Raw genomic sequence first — 17,190 nt, forward strand, 5'->3', positions numbered from 1 at the left:
CCTACCAGACGAGCTAAATGCCCTTTATTCTCGTTTCGAGGCAAGCAACACTGAAGCATGCATGAGAGCACCAGCTGTTCCGGACGACTGTGTGATAACGCTCTCGGTAGCCGATGTGAGCAAGACCTTTAAAGAGGTCAACATTCACAAAGCCGCGGGGCCAGATGGATTACCAGGACGTGTACTCAATGTATGCACGGATCAACTGGCAAGTGTCTTCACTGACATTTTCAACCTCTCCCTGACCGAGTCTGTAATACCTACATTTCAAGCAGACCACCATAGTCCCTGTGGCCAAGGAAGCGAAGGTAACCTGCCTAAATGTCTACCGTCCTGTAGCACTAATGTCGGTAGAAATGAAGTGCTTTGAAAGGCTGCTCATGGCTCAAATCAACAGCATCATCCCGGATACCCTAGACCCACTCCAATTCACATACCGCCCCAACAGATCCACAGTTGACGCAATCTCAATCACACTCCACACTGCCCTTTCCCACCTGGACAAAAGGAACACCTATGTTAGAATGCTCTTCATTGACTACAGCTCAGCGTTCAACACCATAGTGCCCACAAAGCTCATCACTAAGCTAAGGACCCTGGGAATAAACACCTCCCTCTGCAACTGGATCCTGGACTTACTGACGGGCCGCCCCCAGGTGGTAAGGGTAGGCAACAACACGTCTGCCACGCTGATCCTCAACACTGGGGCCCCTCAAGGGTGCGTGCTTAGTCCCCTCCTGTACTCCCTGTTCACCCATGACTGCGTGGCGAAACATGACTCCAACACCATCATTATGTTTGCTGACGACACAACGGTGGTAGGCCTGATCACTGACAACGATGAGACAGCCTATAGGGAGGAAGTCAGTACCTGGCAGTGTGGTGCCAGGACAACAACCTCTCCCTCAATGTGAGCAAGACAAAGGAGCTGATCGTGGACTACAGGAAAAGGCGGGCCAAACAGGCCCCCATTAACATCGACGGGGCTGTAGTGGAGCGGGTCGAGAGTTTCATGTTCCTTGGTGTCCACATCACCAACGAACTATCATGGTCCAAACACACCAAGACAGTCGTGAAGAGGGCACGACAACACCTTTTCCCCCTCAGGAGACTGAGGAGGAGACTGAAAAGATTTGGCATGGGTCCCCAGATCCTCAAAAAGTTATACAGCTGCACCATCGAGAGCATCCTGACCAGTTGCATCACCGTCTGGTATGGCAACTGCTCAGCATCTGACCATAAGGCGCTACAGAGGGTAGTGCGTACTGCCCAGTACATCACTGGGGCCAAGCTTCCTGCCATCCAGGACCTATATACTAGGCGGTGTCAGAGGAAAGCCCAAAAAATTGTCAAAGATTCCAGTCACCCAAGTCATAGACTGTTCTCTCTGCTACAAGCAGTACCGTAGCGCCAAGTCTAGGACCTAAAGGCTCCTTAACAGCTTCTACCCCCCAAGCCATAAGACTGCTGAACAATTAATATAATGTACACCCGGACTATTTAGATATTTACATTATTTGGTAAATATTTTTTTTTAAATATTTGGCGCATGTGACAAATCAAGTTTGATTTGATTTGATTTGATAATAATAATACATGGGACTTATATAGCGCTTTTCAAGGACCCAAAGTGGCTTTACAATTATAGAAATGAAAAAGCAAAACAACAAAACAGGAGTCAAAACAAAACATCAGACTAAACAAAACATTAATAAAGAGAGGGGTGTGCTCAAAGAAGGGAAACAGTTTTATGTGGAGGTTAGGGTTGGGATTTGGTTACGAACCCGGTTTAGGGTACGGGGCGGGATTGGGGTTAGGATACAAACCCGGTTTAGGGTAAGGGGTAGTGTAAGGGTTTAGGTCCTGCTCAGTATGGTGAAGAGAGGAGCAGTGGCGGCTCCTGAAAAAATTCTCAGGAGGGGCAATTTTTCTGATGATTTAGGTGACCTACACACATTTAAAAAAAGATATGTCCAGCAACAACATGAAGACAGGGGCAGCATATAAGTCAATACCAGAAGCATTTATTGACTGATCTCAAAAGTGTTGGCTTACCAGGGTTGGTGGAGCCCTCAGTTTCATCTTTGCCTCGCAAAGTTAACTCAAACACTCCGCAAAACTTCACACACTGGATTAGCCGGCTGAGGATGTGGCGGTTCTTGCTAATGTCGTAGTAAATATATTTGTTATAGTGAATATGGAATATGATATGTTGAGTAAAATGTTGTGCTAAGATCTATTTAGGTCAGGAGCTGGTTATAAGTTATGTTCCTATCCAATAACAATGGACAAAAGGGTCCTATCTTGTCAGCCTTGTCAGCAGGTGGCCAAGGACAACACCCACGCCATAGGCCTCTCAGTTCTTCCAACTCACGAGTTCTTGCTCTGAGGACACACACACACACAAACACACACACACACACACATCATCACTGTTAAACACACACACACACACACATCATCACTGTTAAACACACACACACACACACACACACAAAAATCCCCTCTCTTAGGCTGAACATTTGAAGACAGAGAACCCGACTCAGAGCCAATGCAACAGTGACAGTAGCCTGGAGGGGACCTCGCCCAACTCATCAGGACCAATCAGAAGATCAGAACTACTAGATTGAACCTACTTCATTTATTGCATAAAATGTCTGCACACAATGTTTCGGGGCTCTCTTCAGATAATAATAATAATCATAATAATAATATGCCATTTAGCAGACGCTTTTATCCAAAGCGACTTACAGTCATGCGTGCATACATTTTTGTGTATGGGTGGTCCCGGGGATCGAACCCACTACCTTGGCGTTACAAGCACCATGCTCTACCAGCTGAGCTACAGAAAGTGGATACTCATGGATGCGCATTGCAATTGTAAAATGTCAACACAATTGGAGACACCACGTCATTTTTGGAGACATGTTATTGACAGTAAACTATTGTAGATGCGACTGCTAACTAAATAAAACATTTTAGCTGGCTAGCTAATCATCTTAGCTAAATGTGGGGCAAACAATTCAGTTATTTACCGTTAATTTGAGGGATTGGGGTGAAAGAAATCGAGTTACATAGTGATACTTTACGATATACTGTATTGACAATATCGCAATATTTTAGCGCTAGTTGGCTGTACCTGCACCAAAACACCATTATTGTTCCTTCATAGCTTGTTCTCAATCTTTTCACATTGGGAGCCAATTTGTTTTCAGCACTTTTATTTCCATGACTGATCAAAACTCGTTCTCATGGCTTTCTGATCCCTCTGCAACAGACATATGGTGCGCAATAAAATCACAGTATCGAATCGCAATACGTATAGAATCATGAGACTCGCAATGCTGATGCATATATTTTATCGTGAGGTTCCTGGCAATTCCCAGCCCAAGTTCATTTGCCACAACAAATCTCTTCGCTTAGCAAACGCAATGTGTCTCCAGCAATGTTTACTTTTTTGACGTTCTATGGCATCTCCACTTTCCAAGCATATATGACCACATGTAATATTTTGGTAAGTGATGCAAATAGTGAACTATGTAGGGCCAGGATGTAAAATATATGTAGCTGCAGCAATTTCTCTTATCTGATATGGTAAGTAATGGGGCTTGATTTATAGCTCCCTAAGAGTTTGATGAACGGGTCCGTGAACGCGATTGCAGATATCTTTACCTCTGAATAAACTGCCTTATATTATACAATTATCCACCTTGTCCAAAAGTCTCTACTTTTTCTCCGTTCTCCAGTAAACTTGTTTTATCAACAATAGTAAGGTTCAATGACACAGAAAGCAGTTCAATGTCGGGGTACAGTCGCTCTCTTACCAGGATCGCGGTCCGCTCTGACCAGGGTGAAGGTGGCCGGCTCCACCTCTCTGCCAGCAGCGTTTTCATTATTTAGTCCGTTCAGTAGCGGGTATGTACACGATCAACAAGATCAGTCCAAAACCGAAGATCAGTCCAAAGCAGAATGTTTGCAGAATGTTTGTAAACTAAGTCTACAAATTAAAAACATAAAATAACGCCACACTGCAGGTCGCAACATAGACGCTGATAGCCGCCATTGTCTTAGTTACGTTCAACGTTACGTCACGTATGACGAAAGCGCGTAAGTGCATGCACACAGACACCCATAGAGAATGTATTGAAAGCTTTGAAATGTGAAAAAAATAGATTTTACATGACAGGCTATGAGAGACTTCTGGGCGATTTTCAACCTGACTGAAATCGCCCAAAAAACGGGCGGGGCCATTTGAAGCACGACTTTAGCCTGATTTGACATTTAGTGGCTGGCAGATCAGACGTGAACACTGATAACTGCTGTTGCCGTGATATAATTTTTTATAAATTTATTAAAAAAAATTATAATTTTTTTTTTTTTTTTTTTATAATTGATTAGAAAAAAAATCCCTTCCTTTTCCCGTTTGGCAGTGCGTCGCCCATATCGCCCTATTGAACAAGCCGTCCCTGGAGAGGAGTGTCTTTGGGGGTGGGGGGAGGCTTAAGGGTAGGCCTTGTCAAAGAGGTGGGGCTTTAGGAGGGACTGAAAGATAGTGATGGACTCCGAGTCACAGATGGCTGTGGAGCTCCGACCTGGGGATGACAAGGTGGCCTGCTGTTGTGGAACGGAGTGCGCATGTGGGTTGGTGGGGAGAAGAAGGTCTGAGAGGTAAGGGGGGGGCAAGGTGGTGAAGGGCTTTGTAGGTCAGAAGGAGGATCTTGTAATACATGCATTGGGAGACATGGAGCCAGTGGAGTTCACGGAGGACAGGGGTGATGTGCTGCCAGGACTTAGTGTGGGTGAGAAGTCGGGCTGCAGAGTTTTGAACCATTTGGAGCTTGAGTTGATGCCGGAGAGTAGTGAGTTGCAGTAGTCAAGACCGGAGCAGATTAATGCATGTAAGAGGTTTTCAGCGGCAGGACGGGAGAGGGAGGACCTGACTTTGGCAATGTTGCGGAGGTGGAAGAATTAGGATTTGACAGTCTGTCTTAGGTGGTAGTCAAATGAGAGGGTGGAGTCCGGGATGATGCCAAGGTTGCGTGCATGGAGGGAGGAAGAGACAAATTAATTACTTAAAAATCATACAGTGTGATTTTCTGGATTTTTGTTTTAGATTCCGTCTCTCACAGTTGAAGTGTACCTAGGATAACAATTACAGACCTCTACATGCTTTGTAAGTAGGAAAACCTGCAAAATCGACAGTGTATCAAATACTTGTTCTCCCCACTGTAGGTATGGTGCATTATGTGTGTGGCTTTGTGTTGGCTATTGGACATTGAAAACTACATCAGCTGTGAAGTGTGGATAAAACTTTCAGGATAAAAAAAAGCTGAAATTCAACAGTTATCAAGCCTCTTAATGTAAGATTAGCATGTAATGGCCATTAAAAGTTCAACATTTACAGGCATAATGGATGACAGAATTGCAGATTAACTCATGGCAACATTCATATACCACACCCCATTCTATCTTCAAGACCTACCAGAGGATTATTTCTTATCAAAACTCAGATTTGTTTTGTGTTTACCTTCACTCAACATGCTGTGTTTCTCACTATCTTGAGTGGGCCACTCACACTCAGCTCCCAAAACACACCTATTTATATCTCCCCATCTATTTATATGTAATCCCGGGGCCTTGCTACCCTGCACCTGGCTCTGACCCACTGAGCACACTGGCAACTCTACCCTAGGCAACAACAATATACTGTTGTTGCCCTGTCCCTTTCTCTACAATCAAAAGGTGCAAAGTTATGGGCAAAGACACAAAACATCCAATCAAATTAAATGGAAAATGACCAGTATTAATTGACCATCCTTACAAACCACTTAATGTAAATGAATTGTACATAGGCTGGACATCTAGGTTTGTACCTGTAGACTTTCCATTACCATGAATAAAAACAATGCACAATAAATTCACAGGTATTGAAAGGCGAAAACCAAACACTGCATTCCACAGTAAGAACATCATACCAAAGGTCAAGCATGGTGGTGGTGGTGTGATGGTTTGGGGATGCTTTGCTGCCTCAGGACCTGGATGACTTGCCTAATAGAAGGCACCATGAATTCTGCTCTGTATCAGAGAATTCTACAGGAGAATGTCAGACCATCCGTCTGTGAGCTGAAGCTGAAGCGCAGCTGGGTTATGCAGCAAGACAAAGACCCAAAACACACAATCAAGTCTACATGAAAATTGCTAAAAAGCAACAAATAGGAAATTTTGGAATGGCCTAGTCAAAGTCCAGACCTAATCCCAAATGAGATCTTGTGGCAGGACTTGAAACGAGCAGTTCATGCTTGAAAACCCACACGTCACTGAGTTAAAGCAGTTCTGCATGGAAGAGTGGGCCAAACTACAGGAAGCATTTGGTTGGAGTCATTGCAGCTAAAGGTGGCACAACCAGTTATTGAGTGTAAGGGGGCAATTACTTTTTCACACAGGGGAATTGGGTGTTGCATAACTTTGTTTATGAAATAAATATGTAATTGTTGTGTTATTTGTTCACTTATGTTCCCTTTATCTAATATTAGGTTTTGGTTGAAGATCTGATAACATTCAGTATCACAAATATGCAAAAGTAGAGAAAATTAGAAAGGGGGCAAAAACTTTTTTATAGCACTGTAAATAGGCCTATGTCTGGATTTGATTAGAGCTTTAAATCGAACATTCAAGCCTGATTCTACATGAGCCTGATGAGCCATACATTAAATACATTTTATGAGCCCTACATTAAAGATATTTAATGAGCCCAAGCCCAAAAATGCCCAAATGATTGTGCCGTTATCCAATACATACAGTGAGGGAACAAAGTATTTGATCCCCTGCTGATTTTGTACGTTTGCCCACTGACGAAGACATGATCAGTCTATAATTTTAATGGTAGGTTTATTTGAACAGTGAGAGACAGAATAACAACAACAAAATCCAGAAAAACGCATGTCAAAAATGTTATAAATTGATTTGCATTTTAATGAGGGAAATATGTATTTGACCCCTCTGCAAAACATGACTTAGTACTTGGTGGCAAAACCCTTGTTGGCAATCACAGAGGTCAGACGTTTCTTGTAGTTGGCCACCAGGTTTGCACACATCTCAGGAGGGATTTTGTCCCACTCCTCTTTGCAGATCTTCTCCAAGTCATTAAGGTTTCGAGCCTGACATTTGGCAGCTCAAATCTTCAGCTCCCTCCACAGATTTTCTATGGGCTTAAGGTCTGGAGATTGGCTAGGCCACTCCAGGACCTTAATGTGCTTCTTCTTGAGCCACTCCTTTGTTGCCTTGGCCGTGTGTTTTGGGTCATTGTCATGCTGGAAAACCCATCCTCGACCCATTTTCAATGCCCTGGCTGAGGGAAGGAGGTTCTCACCCAAGATTTGACGGTACATGCCGTCCATTGTCCCTTTGATGCAGTGAAGTTGTCCTGTCCCCTTAGCAGAAAAACCCCCCCAAAGCATAATGTTTCCACCTCCATGTTTGACGGTGGGGATGGTGTTCTTGGGGTCATAGGCAGCATTCCTCCTCCTCCAAACACGGCGGGTTGAGTTGATGCCAAAGAGCTCGATTTTGGTCTCATCTGACCACAACACTTTCACCGAGTTCTCCTCTGAATCATTCAGATGTTCATTGGCAAACTTCAGACGGGCCTGTATATGTGCTTTCTTGAGCAGGGGGACCTTGCGGGCGCTGCAGGATTTCAGTCCTTCACGGCGTAGTGTGTTATCAATTGTTTTCTTGGTGACTATGGTCCCAGCTGCCTTGAGATCATTGACAAGATCCTCCTGTGTAGTTCTGGGCTGATTCCTCACCGTTCTCATGATTATTTCAACTCCACGAGGTGAGATCTTGCTTGGAGTCCCAGGCCGAGGGAGATTGACAGTTCTTTAGTGTTTCTTCCATTTGCGAATAATCGCACCAACTGTTGTCACCTTCTCACCAAGCTGCTTGGCGATGGTCTTGTAGCCCATTCCAGCCTTGTGTAGGTCTACAATCTTATCCCTGACATCCTTGGAGAGCTCTTTGGTCTTGGCCATGGTGGAGAGTTTGGAATCTGATTGTTTGTTTGCTTCTGTGGACAGGTGTATTTTATACAGGTAACAAACTACTCCCTTTTCTGGGAGCCAGAAATCTTTCTGATTGAGAGGGGATCAAATACTTATTTCCCTCATTAAAATGCAAATCTATTTATAACATTTTTGACATGCATTTTTCTGGATTTTTTTGTTGTTATTCTGCCTCTCACTGTTCAAATAAACCTACCACTAAAATTATAGACTAATAATTTCTTTGTCAGTGGGCAAACGTACAAAATCAGCAGGGGATCAAATACTTTTTTCCCTCACTGTAAGGTGTATGATATAGGCTACTGCACATTACACACGACAACAAAAAACATAAAAGCCCATAGATGTAGCTAGCTACAGTGGGGAAAAAAATTATTTAGTCAGCCACCAATTGTGCAAGATCTCCCACTTAAAAAGATGAGAGAGGCCTGTAATTTTCATCTTAGGTACACGTCAACAATGACAGACAAATTGAGAGAGAAAAAATCAAGAAAATCACATTGTAGGATTTTTAATGAATTTATTTGCAAATTATGGTGGAAAATAAGTATTTGGTCACCTACAAACAAGCAAGATTTCTGGCTCTCACAGACCTGTAACTTCTTCTTTAAGAGGCTCCTCTGTCCTCAACTCATTACCTATATTAATGGACCCTGTTTGAACTTGTTATCAGTATAAAAGACACCTGTCCACAACCTCAAACAGTCACACTCCAAACTCCACTATGGCCAAGACCAAAGAGCTGTCAAAGGACACCAGAAACAAAATTGTAGACCTGCACCAGGCTGGGAAGACTGAATCTGCAATAGGTAAGCAGCTTGGTTTGAAGAAATCAACTGTGGGAGCAATTATTAGGAAATGGAAGACATACAAGACCACTGATAATCTCCCTCGATCTGGGGCTCCACGCAAGATCTCACCCCGTGGGGTCAAAATGATCACAAGAACGGTGAGCAAAAATCCCAGAACCACACGGGGGGACCTAGTGAATGACCTGCAGAGAGCTGGGACCAAAGTAACAAAGCCTACCATCAGTAACACACTACGCCGCCAGGGACTCAAATCCTGCAGTGCCAGACGTGTCCCCCCTGCTTAAGCCAGTACATGTCCAAGCCCGTCTGAAGTTTGCTAGAGTGCATTTGGATGATCCAGAAGAGGATTGGGAGAATGTCATATGGTCAGATGAAACCAAAATAGAACTTTTTGGTAAAAACTCAACTCGTCGTGTTTGGAGGACAAAGAATGCTGAGTTGCATCCAAAGAACACCATACCTACTGTGAAGCATGGGGGTGGAAACATCATGCTTTGGGGCTGTTTTTCTGCAACGGGACCAGGGACGACTGATCCGTGTAAAGGAAAGAATGAATGGGGCCATGTATCGTGAGATTTTGAGTGAAAACCTCCTTCCATCAGCAAGGGCATTGAAGATGAAACGTGGCTGGGTCTTTCAGCATGACAATGATCCCAAACACACCGCCCGGGCAACGAAGGAGTGGCTTCGTAAGAAGCATTTCAAGGTCCTGGAGTGGCCTAGCCAGTCTCCAGATCTCAACCCCATAGAAAATCTTTGGAGGGAGTTGAAAGTCCGTGTTGCCCAGCGACAGCCCCAAAACATCACTGCTCTACAGGAGATCTGCATGGAGGAATGGGCCAAAATACCAGCAACAGTGTGTGAAAACCTTGTGAAGACTTACAGAAAATGTTTGACCTGTGTCATTGCCAACAAAGGGTATATAACAAAGTATTGAGAAACGTTTGTTATTGACCAAATACTTATTTTCCACCATAATTTGCAAATGAATTCATAAAAAATCCTACAATGTGATTTTCTGGATTTTTTTTCTCATTTTGTCTGTCATAGTTGACGTGTACCTATGATGAAAATGACAGGCCTCTCTCATCTTTTAAGTGGGAGAACTTGCACAATTGGTGGCTGACTAAATACTTTTTTCCCCCACTGTATATGCTCTCTTGGGTAAATAAATTAAACTAGCTCCAGTAGGCTAATCTTTTTTAGTGTTAACTGTATTACTGTACTGTATTGTATTATACTGTGTTATATGGACTGGAATTACACACATCCCTCAAACCATGATTAAGCAGGGTGAGAACATGTGATTCTGGTGCAGCAAATGCAGCCTACAAAGTTACAAGTATAGGCTAGCGAATTTGATTAGAATCTTGAAAAATAATAGGGCCGATTTTGCAGGTTTTCCTACTTACAAAGCATGTAGAGGTCTGTAATTTTTATCATAGGTACACTTCAACTGTGAGAGACGGAATCTAAAACAAAAATCCAGAAAATCACATTATATGATTTTTAAGTAATTAATTTGCATTTTATTGCATGACATAAGTATTTGATCACCTACCAACCAGTAAGAATTCCGGCTCTCACAGACCTGTTAGTTTTTCTTTAAGAAGCCCCCCTGTTCTCCACTCATTACCTGTATTAACTGCACCTGTTTGAACTCGTTACCTGTATAAAAGACACCTGTCCACACACTCAATCAAACAGACTCCAACCTCTCCACAATGGCCAAGACCAGAGAGCTGTGTAAGGACATCAGGGATAAAATTGTAGACCTGCACAAGGCTGGGATGGGCTACATGACAATAGGCAAGCAGCTTAGTGAGAAGGCGCCATTGTTGGCGCAATTATTAGAAAATGGAAGAAGTTCAAGATGACGGTCAATTACCCTCGGTCTGGGGCTCCATGCAAGATCTCACCTCGTGGGGCATCAATGATCATAAGGAAGGTGAGGGATCAGCCCAGAACTACACGGCAGGACCTGGTCAATGACCTGACGAGAGCTGGGACCACAGTCTCAAAGAAAACCATTAGTAACACATTACGCCGTCATGGATTAAAATCCTGCAGCGCACGCAAGGTCCCCCTGCTCAAGCCAGCGCATGTCCAGGCCCGTCTGAAGTTTGCCAATGACCATCTGGATGATCCAGAGGAGGAATGGGAGAAGGTCATGTGGTCTGATGAGACAAAAATATAGCTTTTTGGTCTAAACTCCACTCGCCGTGTTTGGAGGAAGAAGAAGGATGAGTACAACCCCAAGAACACCATCCCAACCGTGAAGCATGGAGGTGGAAACATCATTCTTTGGGGATGCTTTTTTGCAAAGGGGACAGGACGACTGCACCGTATTGAGGGGAGGATGGATGGGGCCATGTATCGCGAGATCTTGGCCAACAACCTCCTTCCCTCAGTAAGAGCATTGAAGATGGGTCGTGGCTGGATCTTCCAGCATGACAACGACCCGAAACACACAGCCAGGGCAACTAAGGAGTGGCTCCGTAAGAAGCATCTCAAGGTCCTGGAGTGGCCTAGCCAGTCTCCAGACCTGAACCCAATAGAACATCTTTGGAGGGAGCTGAAAGTCCGTATTGCCCAGCGACAGCCCCGAAACCTGAAGGATCTGGAGAAGGTCTGTATGGAGGAGTGGGCCAAAATCCCTGCTGCAGTGTGTGCAAACCTGGTCAAGACCTACAGGAAACATATGATCTCTGTAATTGCAAACAAAGGTTTATGTACCAAATATTAAGTTCTGCTTTTCTGATGTATCAAATACTTATGTCATGCAATAAAATGCAAATTAATTACTTAAAAATCATACAATGTGATTTTCTGGATTTTTGTTTTAGATTCCATCTCTCACAGTTGAAGTGTACCTATGATAAAAATTACAGACCTCTACATGCTTTGTAAGTAGGAAAACCTGCAAAATCGGCAGTGTATCAAATACTTGTCTCCCCACTGTATATACACACCTTTCATAATATTTCCCCTAATGTTATTAGCCTACCTCCTCTTTCTCTCTCTATGTTGCTTCATTTCTTCCTTGCTTTCAAAAGTTAAATGAAACAAGTTTTGTTGTCTTTATCTTCTTCATTCTAATGATATCCTTGAATAATATAGGACTAGAATTAGATGCAGAAGGCTTTCACTTCTCTTCACAAAGACTGAATGGTTATGGGTCTGAATAAATAACTGCTAGGCCTATAGCCTGCCGCCATCGCGAGTACGCTCTTCTTTCAAACAACCCGTGAGTTATAGTGCATTCGGAAAGTATTCAGACCCCTTGACATTTTCCAAATGTTGTTATGTTGCAGCCCTATTCTAAAATGGATTAAATCATTTTTTTCTCGCATCAATCTACACACAATACCACATAATGACAAAGCAAAAACAGGTTTTTAGAAACGGAAATATCACATTTACTTAAGTATTCAGACCCTTTACTCAGTACTTTGTTGAAGCACCTTTGGCAGCGATTACAGCCTCGAGTCTTCTTGGGTATGACGCTACAAGCTTGGCACACCTGTATTTGGGGAGTTTCTCCCATTCTAATCTGCAGATCCACTCAAGCTCTGTCAGGTTGGATGGGGACCGTTGCTGCACAGCTATTTTCAGGTCTCTCCAGAGATTATCCATCAGGTTCAAGTCTGGGCTCTGACAGGGCCATTCAAGGACATTCAGAGACTTGTCCCCAAGCCACTCCTGCGCTGTCTTGGCTGTGTGCTTAGGGTCGTTGTCCTGTTGGAAGGTGAACCTTCGACCCAGTCTGAGGTCCTGAGCGCTCTGGAGCAGGTTTTCATCAAGAATCTCTTTGTACTTTGCTCCGTTCATCTTTCACTCGGTCCTGACTAGTCTCCCAGTCCCCGACACTGAAAAACATACCCACAGCATGATGCTGCCACCACCATGCTTCACCGTAGGAATGGTGCCAGGTTTCCTCCAGACGTGACGTGACGCTTGGCATTCAGGCCAAAGAGTTCAATCTTGGTTTCATCAGCCCAGAGAATCTTGTTTCTCATGGTCTGAGAGTCTTTAGGTGCCTTTTGGCAAACTCCAAGCGGGCTGTGCTTTTTACTGAGGAGTGACTTCCGTCTGGCCACTGTTCCATAAAGGCTTGATTGGTGGAGTGCTGCAGAGATTGTTGTCCTTCTGGAAGGTTCTCCCATCTCCACAGAGGAACTCTGGAACGCGGTCAGAGTGACCATTGGGTTCTTGGCCACCTCCCTGACCAAGGCCCTTCTCCCCCAATTGCTCAGTTTGGCCAGGTGGCCAGCTCTAGGAAGAGTCTTGGTGGTTCCAAACATCTTCCATTTAAGAATGATGGAGGCCACTGTGTTCTTGGGGACCTTCAATGCTGCAGAATTTTTTTGGTAGCCTTCCCTAGATCTGTGCCTCGACACAATCCTGTCACGGAGCTCTACAGACAATTCCTTCACCCTCATGGCTTGGTTTTTGCTCTGACATGCACTGTCAACTGTGGGACCTTATATAGACAGGTGTGTGCCTTTCCAAATCATGTCCAATCAATTGAATTTACCACAGGTGTACTCCAATCAAGTTGTAGAAACATCTCAAGGATGATCAGTTTCGAGTCTGATAGCAAACGGTCTGAATACTTATGTAAATAAGGTATTTCTGTTTTGTTTTGTAATACATTTGCAAAAATTTCTAAAAACCTGTTTTCGCTTTGTCATTATGGGGTATTGTGTGAAGACTTTCCGAATGCACTGTATTTAACATTCAGCAAACAAGAGCTTGTGTCCCTCTTCGAATAATGTATTGGTATAAGAAATACAACAAAAAAAAGAAATCCAGCATGCTATTCTAGTCTAGCTTTTCCTGCATGGGACTCCAAGAGCTAAGGAGCGTTTTTTAAGGAGAGAGGCCAGATGAGCGCAGGCGCGTTTATATTGTGCAAGAGACAGAGGCTATAAGTTAGAAGCTTGTTATGCATAACCCATTATTAATTAGCTAAATACAAGGCTAATACTGAATTGAATGTATTACCTGGTAGGCTAGGACATCTATATATATAGGGCTATATATATATATCAATCTAGAACAGGATGATCTATTTTGGATGCAATTTGAATGGAGTTGATGAGAGAAAGACTGCTCGCGCGTGCACCGATGTAAAGCAGCGATATTCGAGTGATAGGCTGTTTTAAAAATCTGCAGCTGCAATTTAAAAAATAATGATCTTTACAATTCAAAAATAAGGTGAACCCTGAAAGCCAGATGGAGATGGGTAACTTAGATGTGCATTCGGTCTTTATATTACTGTAGCATAGACTATGCTGCTCCAAATGTAGGCCTACCTGTCGCAAGATAAAAAGTTACCATGATGAGATGATACAGTAGGTCTACATGCATTGGGAACTGCACTCCATACTGAGATGGGCTGTCTGTCCCCACCCTGAGCATTGATGATTCATCATGCAGAGGCCATAGAGAAGCCAGATTTAGACATTAAATATAATTCAACAGTTCCATTTCACGCCATGCTGCTCATATTAATAATTTACCGGTTTCTCGTAGTCATTTATCCTGGGAAAAGGAAGAGGTTTTGGGCGGTAATTCCCAGTAAATCTCGGTAACAGGGTTCCCGCCATTCAACCCTACGCTACCCACAGTTCAACTGACTGACACAAACACCCACAGTGACGCAGGCAGGCAGGCCTCCCAGTGGCCATAGGCAGGTATCACATAGTAGAGCTCTGCTATGGCCATAATCGGTTGGTGTGAGTATGTATTCACACTTTCAACAAATCACACCTAAATAAAACAGCCACAAAAGTAAATTAAATCAAATTCTCTTTGATGATTAAAGTGAATAGATATCCCACCAGAGAGCTAAGTCTCGGGTGTGATGACATAAAGTGCTTGTGTGAAATAGTGTCCTCCCATCCTCTGCTCTCAGTCTCTCATGCCCAGCTGGCAGAGCATGGCCACGCCTCTCTTGATCCAGTGCTGCGGGCGCTTGTTGGTGGGCAGCATCATGGTGATGACAAAGTTGGTAGAGTGGCCCCTAGGGAACAGGCTACACTTTCTCTCGCTCGTCTTATACTGCGACACACATACAGGGTCTGTTCACAGCCCCTGTTCTCCGCTGGAGGGAGAGAGAGAATAACAGAGGGGAGTTAGAGAGAGAGAGAGGTAAAAAGAGAAGCTCAAAACTTAAACACCCAAAGAGCCATGAATGTCTTGTTATAGTGATACCGATATAGCGCTACCATTATGTTTTATTCATTTTTGGATGATTGACATACTTACTTGGTTTGATCCAGACGATGGGGACTATATCAAAGAGAACCTTGGGGTGCTATTCATCCAGGACTCTACTGTGAGGGGGAGAGATCAAACACATTCCACTCTGGTATCATTTCAAGAAAAGTCCTGTTTAAGAGTGTGTCTTCTACGTTTTCTTGTCCCAGCGAGCAACATAACAGATGGTGGATGTAGACACCGTCCTCGGGAAAAGCATCTGAGGTGTCGATGGGGAGAACCTGTCACGTATGAGAGGGAAGGAAAATACAAAACTACTATGGAAAGGGGAGACTCTATGGAATGGGGAGATGCTCACGAACACGATGATGTGCTCAGTTTTGCTCTACGACCCCCACAAGTGTCACTGGAGTCATCTGAATGTAACCCATACAAACGAATGGAAGTGTGGAGGTAGTTTTGTTCCAACAAAATTAAGGGGTTAAATGTGTCCAAAAAAACAAAAATATTTATTCAGCGTTGTTATATCTCCTAGACACTTCAAAAACCTTATGTCTTATGCTACATTATTTTACTGTCTTTTTTTGCCATTTATGAATGTGTTATTCAATGGGTTTCTATGGAATATAGTAGAAAAGGCCAAATTCAATATTTTTTCAAATATTTTGTATATATTTTTTAATTTATTTAAAGGGGTCCTAAAATTAAAAATCAAATAAATCAAATCAAATTTTATTGGTCACATGCGCCGAATACAACAGGTGCAGACATTACAGTGAAATGCTTACTTACAGCCCTTAACCAACAGTGCATTTATTTTAAACAAAAAAGTAAAAATAAAACAACAACAACAAAAAAAGTGTTGAGAAAAAAAAGAGCAGAAGTAAAATAAAGTGACAGTAAGGAGGCTATATATACAGGGGGGTACCGTTGCAGAGTCAATGTGCGGGGGCACCGGCTAGTTGAGGTAGTTGAGGTAATATGTACATGTGGGTAGAGTTAAAGTGACTATGCATAAATACTTAACAGAGTAGCAGCAGCGTAAAAAGGATGGGGTGGGGGGGCAGTGCAAATAGTCCGGGTAGCCATGATTAGCTGTTCAGGAGTCTTATGGCTTGGGGGTAGAAGCTGTTGAGAAGTCTTTTGGACCTAGACTTGGCACTCCGGTACCGCTTGCCGTGCGGTAGCAGAGAGAACAGTCTATGACTAGGGTGGCTGGAGTCTTTGACAATTTTGAGGGCCTTCCTCTGACACCGCCTGGTATAGAGGTCCTGGATGGCAGGAAGCTTTGCCCCAGTGATGTACTGGGCCGTACGCACTACCCTCTGTAGTGCCTTGCGGTCGGAGGCCAAGCAGTTGCCATACCAGGCGGTGATGCAACCAGTCAGGATGCTCTCGATGGTGCAGCTGTAGAATTTTTGAGGATCTGAGGACCCATGCCAAATCTTTTTAGTCTCCTGAGGGGGAATAGGCTTTGTCGTGCCCTCTTCACGACTGTCTTGGTGTGTTTGGACCATGATAGTTCGTTGGTGATGTGGACACCAAGGAACTTGAAGCTCTCAACCTGTTCCACTACAGCCCCGTCGATGAGAATGGGGGGCGTGCTCAGTCCTCTTTTTTTTCCTGTAGTCCACAATCATCTCCTTTGTCTTGGTCACGTTGAGGGAGAGGTTGTTGTCCTGGCACCACACGGCCAGATCTCTGACCTCCTCCCTATAGGCTGTCTCATCGTTGTCGGTGATCAGTCCTACCACTGTTGTGTCGTCGGCAAACTTAATGATGGTGTTGGAGTCGTGCCTGGCCATGCAGTCATGGGTGAACAGAGAGTACAGGAGGGGGACTGAGCACGCACCCCTGAGGGGCCCCCGTGTTGAGGATCAGTGTGGCAGATGTGTTGTTACCTACCCTTACCACCTGGGGGGCGGCCCGTCAGGAAGTCCAGGATCCAGTTGCAGAGGGAGGTGTTTAGTCCCAGGATCCTTAGCTTAGTGATGAGCTTAGAGGGCACTATGGTGTTGAATGCTGAGCTGTAGTCAATGAATAGCATTCTCACGTAGGTGTTCCTCTTGTCCAGGTGGGAAAGGGCAGTG

Source organism: Coregonus clupeaformis, chromosome 24 (genome assembly GCF_020615455.1).
Source record: "Coregonus clupeaformis isolate EN_2021a chromosome 24, ASM2061545v1, whole genome shotgun sequence".
In the NCBI taxonomy this organism is placed as follows: Eukaryota; Metazoa; Chordata; class Actinopteri; order Salmoniformes; family Salmonidae; genus Coregonus; species Coregonus clupeaformis.